Here is a 9,764-nt window from a genome sequence, read left to right as displayed (position 1 = left end):
CCCCTGTGGTGAAAGATTTTATCTTTAAACAAATCAGCAAACATAATAATTTTAGGTTAACAGACCCATTATTCTCCTTTTTATTCTTTCTTTTTGTAAAACTGTTTTTTTTACTTTTCCATGAACCATGAAAAAAAGAAGACAATCCTCTCTGTGGCCTTATGTTCACCACTCCCACTGGATGGGATATTTTTAATCTCCACAGGTCTGCTCTGCAAAGCCTTACAATCATGTGGCAACTGTTGTTTAGCCAAAGGAAAAAGTGCTTCTGAGCTGCCCTCAACTTTTATTATTTTTCCCAAAAAAGAATTGGCTGGTGTAACCTTAGCCTTGAATATGACAGTCTACTGGGGTCCATTAAATCAGGCTTTGACATCAGTATTCTGTCTTTAAGCTGCATATCTTCATGGAAGATAATAACCATTTTGCACCAGTTAAGAGAAGTCTTGAGAAGATGTCAACCATATCAAGTGATACAGTTTTCAGTAAAGCTGAAGCTGTTTGTGCTGGCTGATTTTCAGCTCTTCATTTTCTTTACTTTCTGGCTTATTCATAGAATCAAAGGCCTGTCATGTTTGAACCCTCGCGTAATTCATACCACAAAATTTCCCTCAACTAATTTTTTCAGGGCAGAAATGGTGGTTAAGTATCTTAGTAAAAAAGAAAAAAGAGTAAAATTGTTTAATGAAGGATGAATTTTTAAAAACTATTTTCACTAAAATTGGTGTATGCAGTGGATGATGCACAAACAGGGGAGAGATTTTTAAAGTTGGTCACCTCTAGGACCTCATGTTTTTATAATTTGTTGAAATTAAATACAGAATTACATATCAACTGACTTTCAGCAACCAGCATCCTAATTGTGTCATAATGCACTAAATTAGTGACAAAAGTAAATTATTAAGCATGATGTGTTTTGGAGACTAAATACCCTCAAGTAAGCCAGTTATGAACAATGAAGTTGGCAGTGCTGGGAAAGAAGAGTCTCAGAAGGATTTTAACTTGTTTCTCCAGAAGTTTAAGGAATGGGTCAGATGCAAAGTTTGAGATTATTTGTTATTATTGCTAACTTATTTTTAAAGCTTTTAGGAATGTTTTAAGTCAAAATTAACAACCCTGCAGTGCAGGGATTAATATTGATGTGTTCCTCACCTGAGAGCATTGAAGTGGGGGAAAAGAATTTCAGAGTGTGGCAATCTGGGTACCCAAGGAGTGGATTTGGCTTGGACTGCAGGCACAGGTCACTGTGGTCATCACCAGTAGAAACACATTCTTCTTACGTTGCTATTACATTCCTTGCTTTGACCAGAATTTGTATTAGGGCAAATGATGGAAATGCACCTATAATTATTTTAAGAGTAGATTAATACATGATGACATTAACTATTTGTAAATTGCCTTTGTTCATAATTTCCATATAAAAGGTGGATTTTTTTTCTTTGAATCAGATGAGTCTAATTAGTTTACAGTAATAGTACATAAGTAACATTTGTGACATACTATTTATTTATGATCCCATTGCTGATTAATTAAAAGGAGCTTTTGCCATGTACTTCATTGGGTGTATGTGCCAGGTCTTTGTTCTCTTTTTCTATGGCTATGCTGTATTTCATGTATTTTTACTTTATTTTGGAAAATGTGCACTTAGATTGCGAGAAATCACAAACCGTGTGTACCCTGGAAAAACCTTCTTGACTTTTCTATTTTACAACCAGGCAATCAGATCAGTCTTGCAGAATAAATCCCTTGATGTACTTCTAAAATTAAATGACTGTGTTTGTTTGCTGCCAGGATCTGTTTAAAATCAACCAGCCCAAGGCTCAAGGGCTCACTGAGGAACAGTGCAGCACAGCAGCTCAGAAAGACTGCAGCAAAAGAAAATCCTGGACCTTAAAACCAACTCTTTGATTAGGTGTAGATACCAAACCACCTCACATGTGAATAACAACAACAAAAATACTTTTTTATCATTATGATTTGGGATGGCTTAATTAACAACACATAAAACTCCAGTTCTTCAGAGGGCTTATAGCAAAGATTTATTGAAAGACAGAATTTTTTATGCAGTGTATCAGTACAATCAATATGATTGGTCATTTGGAGCAACACCTCTTGACCATTTTATTACAAGTTAATAACAAGTTAGAAAAACAGCAGGTGTCAGGAGGAGGATGTCTACAAAGATTGTTTTAGGTTCCTCCTTATGATTTCCTGGGCCAGACCGAGAGAACAGTAAGTTCCCACAGCTTCAAGTCACCTCTTGGAGCCTAAAATCCATGTTGTGACCACTGTCAGTTCCCACACTGTCACATGTCATGTGTTGCTGCTGTCAGGACTGGGAGGCTTCTAAACCCTTTAGATGTCCAGAAGTCCAATCCTGCCCTTCTCCTGCCCTGCCCTTGGAGCAGGACACCACTTTCTCTGGTGGTGACACCCTGATTCCCCAGAGCACCCAGAGCATCCCCCCGTGGCCAGGTCTGCACACACATCAGATCACTCTCAGCTATTAGTCAGAAAGGATAACTTCAGTTATCAGCTCAGTTCTTTGTCTCTGCCAACTTCATGTGATGGTTTATCGTTTATCACTTGAGCTGAACGCTTGTCAGTGTTATTCCCTAACACTTTTGCCTTTTGTGTTTGGAAGCTTATGTATGTTACTTTACCTGCACATTGTTCAATTTCTGCACAACTTTCCTTTACAATACAAAACTACTATTTTTTAAAATAAACATTTTCTGAATGCTGTACAGTCCAACATGTATTAGTGATAAACTGAAAAGAGCTAAAGTTGTGATCTGCAAAGAAAAGTTATTTGTCAATAAAAGTGCCTGAGACTTCTTAAACCTTTTCTGTTGTTATATCTCAACACTTGATATACATGGCAGAGAAAAATACCTCCTGAGAATAATTTAAATTTGCTGGATATTGAAAAAGTCCACTTTTAAAATAACTTAAAAAGGAGAAAGAACTTTTAGCTTTGAAAAGCAGTTGTAGTAAAAAAAATCTGCTCTCTGCCATGTTCCTCTACAAACATGGAATAAATATATCACAGTCTCAAACTGTTTCAGGATGAATCAGAAATTAGAAGATGAGACAGCAAGGCATATACCTATGCAAAATACCTCTTTAGAACCTGGTTTCTGATTCAGGAATAACTATTTTAGGTCAGGATGCAGGAGCAGACCCAAAAGGATAGCTGGGAGAGCCACTTCCAAGCATTTCATTTGGTCAGCTTTCAGTGGAGGGCATCAGATTCTGCCATCTTCACTTGTGGCAAATGTGGAAACTCGGGTGAAAATTTCAGATTGCTGACCTAAGTTTGTGGAATATCTGTACAAGACTTAGGATAAAAGGTACCAGGAGAGGTTGAAAGAATCAGCAAGCTGAAACACCCAAAACCACCCCATCTAAAATTCTAGTTAAAAACATGGTCCTGAAATTCTTATCCTCAGGCATCAACCCAAGAATGCTGCAGGGCATTTTTGTGCATCTTGCTTCCTTCCCATAGAGATTTCCATTTTCATCCTCCAACATCCTCTAACAACACAGGAAACAGGAAAACTTTTTATGAGCCTTCCTCAAATGCTGACTAAATTGAACCCACAGCTCTTACATCTCTCAAGAGACCAGTGTTACCAGGATGAGCCTTCTCCTGGCAGACCTTAGAGCCAACAGGGAAAAATTCCTGAGGCCAAGAAACAGAGCTTTAAGTAAATAGCCCAGGCAATGAGCTGTGAGGGGCAGCTCTGGGACCACAGACACGCCTAATTTAATATTTCCAGGACTAAGCAGGTAGGCAGATGCACAGATTTTTCTTTGACTATATCCCTTTAGGTAGGTAATCATGAAAAAGATAATTTCAAAGCCTAAGCTAAAATAAAGACAGCTGGTTTTACAGGCCAAGTGTTTACTTAAAAAATGAAAGTCTTTTTATTATAACTGAGATTTAAAACAATATAATTCAACAGGCTAAGAGGCAAGACATTTATGGCACACAGAGCATCACTGAGGTAAGGTTTTCCTTCATCCTGAACGTTGTAATTTATGCTGTATGATGCCCATCTTCACCTGTGCTTATCATGAGCATAAATAACAAAGCAAGCATACTAAAGCTTAAAAACATTAGCATCCAAAGCTAATTAAGTTATCTGGAATAACTAAGCCATAAGCATTGGATAGTTTTTATTTCTTGGCTCAGCAGAAGTAAACAATGTTAAAGTCTTTTGTATTTTGTATTTGCTTGAATACATAACAAATGGGGAAAGCATTTTCTGCTCTCCTAGATGATTTCTCTGAACACTTTCCCCCTTAAGTTATCTTGAAAAGCTCTGTCTCTTATCGCTTAGAAATAAAAGGAAGAAAAGAAAATAAATGAGAAGAGCAAGGGAACAAGGAAGAAGAGGAAGGAAGAGAGAGGGAGAGAGAAGAGCTAATCTATAGTCTGCAGTTGAGTCTCACGTTTCAAAGCTTGTAATGATCCATGTACGAGGCTGACAACTTCTCCTGACATGCTTCATGGATTTGAAAAGTTCAGTTTGCATAATACAGAGAACCATGTGGTGGCTAGTTCTTTCTTTAGATGTTATTATAATGCTTCAGAGGAGAAGGAAATAGATGGCATAGATGGTACTATAATTTTTCCTGTTCTCACTGTGACAGCAGATGGAGTTTTGCACCCATTAAGAACAATCCTTCAATTTCAATAAGCCCTTAACCCTTTCCTTGTTACACTGCATACTTTCAGTGTAGTAATTATTGAGTACATGGCTTAGACAGTATCTCGTGGGTGACATTTTTCAACACCATTGTTGAAATTCTTAGGTGTGGAGTCCTCTTAATGTAATAGGGAAGCATGACTAAAGCCTTTAACTAAAGCTGAACTTCCAGTGCCCTCTTGCAGCCACTTACCTCCTTACTCTCAAGTTGTATTGAACTTTACACACCACCAAGGGAAAACAGGTTGTGTTTTACATGGTGTTGACAAGGTCAATGAAGGGTATTATCTGAAGCTGCCAGGAGTTTTCTGCTTCTGCTACACAGCTGTGATTGAACTAAAGCACAGGAAATCTAAATCTCCTCCCAGCTAATCCAAGCTGGAAACTTCCATCTGCTCTGATTCCCCTTTAAAGGTGGAAAATTTCAGTAGTAGACAGATGAACTTGGTCCAGCCAAACAGGTCTCACGTCTATAACACCCCCTCAAACTGTGTCACAACCAAAGGCAGCTAAATGATAATTGGACCCTGATCCAACCTCTTCCTATGGATTTTACCTTGCACTGTCACCTGGGAGCATGGCTCCTGACAGTAGATACCCATACAAGAAGTTTACAGTCGAAGGAGGAATCCTCAACTGGGTTCAGTTTATAAAACCACCCGTAGAATGCATATCCCCTCAGCCAAAACTTGGGTCTTCTTCCATGTCCACATCTGGAAATGTCAAGCTATCTCTGACTTGAAGCCATTGAGCTGTTTTCTTGAAAAGTAAATAGTGTTAAGTATTTAAGTAAAAAGTAAATAACAGAAAAGCAAACAAAACTAAGAGAAAAGAATAGTACTAATTACTGCTAACTACTGTATTTGTAGGGCCCTAGCAAAATTGTGAGTGTTCTTTTAGGTTAGCAAAACAAATGAAAAAAAAATAAAAATTTCAGAGACTGGTGACAGACAACATTAATGAAAGGTTTGAGCTATTTAGCAGTGGATCAGAGCTATGGAAAATCCCACACATTTTACTTTTGAGAATAGCTGTAAGCCCTTGCAGTGTGATTGCCCAGGGTTGTGAGCCACATCCTGCTGAAATCCATTTGTAAATAAAATTCATACATAAATAATATCACATCACTTGATTATGGTTGCAAATTAAATAGTACTGTTTCCCAAGATATGTGCTCCCCTAGGATAAAATGATGACTCTCAGCAGGACCAAGCAACAAATTGCCAGCATTATGTTAGCTTCTATCTTAATTGTGAAAGTAACTAAATATCACTTGGAATGTGGAACTGGTTTGGGCATTTTTCCATATTTTCCTGTGTCTACTAATACCTCAAAGCACAGCAATAGCAAAATGCTTTTGTAGGTACTTATTGCTGCGATAAGTCTTTGTAATTTTGATTATAGCCAAGACAGTAAGGAACTCTTATTAACAATACTTGTAAATGCAAAAAGCATGGCAAAATAATTAAAGACTTTGGATTTGGTTAACATATTAGCATTTGCAGGTGATAATGTTGCTATTAACTTCAGGAGGTACTACTCCAGCTGAGGAAAAAAAAAAGAAAAAAAAAATAACCACCACCACCACCACCACCAAAAAAAAAAAAAAAAAACCAAAAAAACCCAAAACAAACAAACAAACAAAAAAAAAACAAAAAACAACAACAACAAAAAAAAAAACTAGTGAGAATACAGAACTCCATTCAGATGACTGCCAAGTTCATCTACTTCAGTTTCAAGATAGAAGTCTCTGGTGGCACAGGAAGTATTGCAATGTGGATTCCAACCTGTGACACACAATTTAAATTTTTCTCACATAAATTGGCCATGTTTCAGGTGGAACCAGAGGACATGGTGACCCAGCTGATCAATGCTCCCTGTAAAGGTGCATTTTGTGCTTGTGTTTAACAATTTGAGCTACCACTCTTTCTCTTACTCAGACTTCAGCCCTCTAGACTGAAACAACTAAGATGTTTAAATTCCTGAGCATGATGCCAATGGCCAGTCATGGATAAATCAGCACAGAGACAACTTATACTTTATCCACTATATGAGTCTGATTAGTTGTACTGCTCATGTAATTATCTGCATATAGAAGCAGCATTTCCTTTGTGCAGTTCAGTATCCTGAGTTCCCAGATGCCCAGAAATATTCACAGGATTAGATATGGAAAAAGTCATGTATGTTTTAAGCAAAGTGTATTTATCAGACAGAGGAAAGTTTTCAATGGGATGTCTGCCTGGAGGGTTCTTCATCATTAGACAGTTTTCAATTTCTAAATCACTTGACTATTTTATAATTATTATTTTAAAAACTTTTGTTCACTTGTTTGTGCTCTTCTGGATTGTCCTGATAAATCTAGATAGAGTCCCACCAGCTCAGTAACCCACACTCCTTTTCTACATCCCAAAACGCAGGTTATGTAATTTTTTAATTCCTTTTGGAGAAGTGTCATTCTCTGCTGATAAACCACTACAGACCCTGGACTTTTTCAATCCTATTGCTATCCAGGTAAGAAGTCCTTAACTTCATGAAGGTAATTTCACTGGAATGCTTCATGAGGAACATTCATGAAATCTTTATCCTCACTGAGTTCAACAGGGCCAAGAACAAGGTGCTACACCTGGATTGGAGAAAACCCCACTATCAATACAAACTGGGGGATGAATGAGTTTAGAGCAACCTTGCTGGAAAAGTGCAATGATTTCAACTAAAGGACAGGAGATTTAAATTGGATTTAAGGAAGAAAGTCTTTATGAACAGGGTGGAACCAGTTGCCCAGAGAAGCTGTGGATGTCTCATCCCTGGAAATGTTCAAGACCAGGTTGTTTGTGGCCTTGATCATATTTCAGAATATTTACCCAATTTAGCAATTCAGTTTTGAATTCTAAATCTGTCTCCAAAGGGCCCACAACTCACAAAACATTTCTGTTACCTGTATGTTTTATTATATCATTCCCTTACATGTTATCTAAATCACGATCAAACTAATGCTACAGGAACCCAGAACAAAAATTTTCTCCAAGATAACCTACTAGATAACCTACTCCACTGTTTTTGGTAAATGACCCTTGTTTTTTAAGCACAGATTTTGAACACACTATATATGTGTTATATCCACACTATATAATTTTCTTGTAGGTCATATCACTCTAAATTACTTAGGAGAATGCAGCGAAACAAAAGCCTTACAAAACCTAAGATACATTACTTTTATTGCTTCCTCATCTACTAGACCAGTCTTTCTGAGTGGTCAGGGAAGGTATTGTTTTTTCTGGCATGATTGGCCTTTGAAAAACTACTGTTGGCTGTTTCTTACTAAGTTATTATGCTCTAAATACTTAAAATTGGTCATTTGATTGCTAAAATAGCATTTTGTGTATCCAAGTGAGGTCGAAAATTTGGCTATTCATTCTTTACTCATATCAGACCTTGCTCTGTGCTATCTTCTCACAGAGAAGTGGTGATTATTCAGAAATTGTTTCATGTAAATTCCTGAAGTATTCAACAGGGAAAATTCAGTCAATTCTCCCTGGCCTGAGTACCTCATACTTGTCCAAATGTCCTTCACTTGTTCTTTTTCTATCCTGGATTTCTTCCCATACCCTTTACAATTCCCATTTATTGAGCACTTCATTTCAACTCACCTTTTGTATGAAAATTGAAACAGAAGTAAATGGTCAGAAAGTTTTGTCTTCTTGGTGACATAACGTATTTTATCCTGCAAACTATGGCCTAGACTTAATATTCCTTGAAATTTGTTAAACAATATTCTGTTGTATCTTCTATGCTCTTTGCTGCTTGAAATGCATTTTGAGTACTGGTTGTGGAGAGCTCTGGAAAGACAAGAACCAGTAAGTAGCTACAGTAAGCAGTCCTAGTTCATGGCTCCTGCCCACTTTGGTGTCCTTGTGTGTGTCAGGCAGCACAAGTGTGGGAATTATCAGAGAACTCAACAGTGGCACACTCTAATTGCAAAAGTCCTGGGAGCTCGGATGCTGTACCCTTTATGAGCCTGTTCCACAAAGGTGAATAAAAAGTGGAATGGATGTGATTTGCCACTAATTTTTAAAGACAGACAGAAAGTACTTACAGTCAATTCAGCTGAGAAAAAGGAAATTGTTTTCCAGATTACCAAATGTTCAATATTTTACATTAAGTTCGATGCTTTTATTTTTACTTCAAATATGGCAGCCACACGGTATAAGGTGTGGCTTTTCTTTGTCTTATTTCTTTTTTATTGGGCCACCCATGATAAAGAAATCTTGTTAAAACAAAAATAGAAGAAACCTTCTCAGTGAAGAGACACGTAAATGGGCTTTTAGGCACTTCATGATTTTCGGGATGTACAACATTATTGAACTAAATATTCAGGAGCTCATTGGAAGTTCTTTAAACATCTGAGCATAAATTTACAGGCATCTCTGTAGGATGTAATGGAGTAGCAATTTAGTCTTTCATTTCAGAGAAGCATCTGTCTGGATCCAGGCTTTGCTGACTTCACAGAACCTTGCTGAAGTGCCTCCAAGAAGCAAACAATGGCATCTAAATTATTTAAAAACAATCACAGCACCATCATGAATACTAACCTATCTCAAGAATAAAGGTCAGTAAAACTATTAGGGTCCTTGAGCTTTGCCTTGCTGATATTTCCCATTCTTCCAACTGATTTCCTTATTAATTTTAAGAAAGGTAATATAATTTGGCCTTGAATTTATTAATGGCCTATGCCACAAACTAAACTACAGGTAGCAGTTAGAAAAACACAACCTAGATATTACTAAATAATCATACACAGACTTTCTGTAGTTTCAGTTTTAATTGGCATTGCCTCAGCTAATTACAGTTAAGTGGAGCTAATATGCAACATTACATATTCAGCCATAAATATATTTGCATCAGAGGCTTTCCATGGATCTATGAAAAAATAATAACTGATGTTCATGCACCAACATAATAGTGATGTAGCACCACTCAGGTCTCATTAGGAAAGAGTTTGTGTATAGAATTTCAGTGTAATGTCTAAGAGAGGACCATGAAATAGGGGCC

The sequence above is a fragment of the Sylvia atricapilla genome, chromosome 5, assembly GCF_009819655.1.
Source record: "Sylvia atricapilla isolate bSylAtr1 chromosome 5, bSylAtr1.pri, whole genome shotgun sequence".
Lineage (NCBI taxonomy): Eukaryota > Metazoa > Chordata > Aves > Passeriformes > Sylviidae > Sylvia > Sylvia atricapilla.
Note: the sequence above shows the minus strand (reverse complement) of the source record.